Consider the following 1501-nt stretch of genomic DNA (forward strand, 5'->3'; position numbering starts at 1 on the left):
ACATATATATATATATATATATATATATAATAAAATTTGAGAGCTACAGCAGAGGGGAGGATGTTCAGCAAATAATGCAACATTTTAGTCGGTTTTTGATATATGACCACTTCTTTGGTGCTTTTTATGTTTAGTACTGGAAGAATAAACTTACAAATGAAAATCGGCACCTAAGACTCTCATTTTTGACTGAACAAATACAATTTCCCCAGTTCAGTATCAATATCAAATATCAATATCAAACTGTCCACAGCCGTCCACTGTCATTATCTTGATCCATATTGTTACATCTTGTAGCCAACCAAAAGAACACCAACAAAACCATAATTTATTGAAGGATAGTCTGAAGCTTTCAAATCATGGGTTTTAACATGCTTTGGCACAATAGGTTTCAGGTGAAGGCAGGAGATCAATCAAACAATCAGTCTGGAGAGATAGAGCACAGTGGCCACGGACGAAATACCTTCTGGTCTGAAGGCATGAGAGAGGGAAAAGAAATGAGAGTTAGCTGTGTTTGTCCTGAAAATAGAATACATTTGGCTGTAATGAGACAGAAAGATTACAGGGTGGATAGAGAGAGAGAGAACAGAGAGATAGAGAGAGACGCACAGGAGAGGAGAGAGAGAGAGAGAGAGCGAGTGCATATCAGCGCACAACCACTGGAATCAAGGAGAATATGTGAAGGCAGCACATGAACGAGAGAGAGAGAGAGCCAGACAGATGGAGACAGAGAGAGAGACTGAGAGATAGAGGGTTGGCGGGTGGACGGATGAAAGAGCTGCAGACGAGAAGATGCTTCAGCTTTGTCAATGTTTCCAGCATCATGAGGACCATACAGAACAACCTGCACAAACAGACTGACATATCAGCAGCTTCCTCCTGATTTAAATCAAGCAGGATCACTAACCGACACAACTCTACACATCTGGATCACATCAGGTAAAAAAAATTATCTCTACAATATATATACTTTAAATGGAAATATAGCTTGTTGAGTTATTGTAACTCAACCATGATTATAAAAGTATACACAATTTAGCATTGATTTTATCATTCAAAGACTTTCAGGTTTTATTACATGTGAGGGAAATAACATTTATAAATGATACTGACTTTATGTCTGTGTCTGATTTTATGTTTATGGACCATGGAGAACTACGTTGTCCATAGATATTAAATCATTAATACATGTTATTTCCCTCACACGTAACAAGACCTCAAAGTCTTTGAATTATGTCGGAGAACACAATGTTTTAGACCTGTAACTTTGTGCGTGAGGAGAGGAAAGAGAAAGCAAGCAGTTACCTTCATTTATACAAAAGCATCAGAAACAGGTTTATACATAAACCTGGCAAGACAGTACATCATCTAAAAAATATAAATGCTATAATAATGCCCAGTATAAAAATATGAGTTAAAGGAAACATTTCTGTCACACTTTTGAAAAAAAAAAAAAAAAGAAAAAAAAGAGCCTTATTGATGAAGCTTTCGAACAAAATAA

Source organism: Sinocyclocheilus rhinocerous, unplaced genomic scaffold (assembly GCF_001515625.1).
Source record: "Sinocyclocheilus rhinocerous isolate Xijiao unplaced genomic scaffold, SAMN03320098_v1.1 scaffold1841, whole genome shotgun sequence".
Taxonomy (NCBI): domain Eukaryota; kingdom Metazoa; phylum Chordata; class Actinopteri; order Cypriniformes; family Cyprinidae; genus Sinocyclocheilus; species Sinocyclocheilus rhinocerous.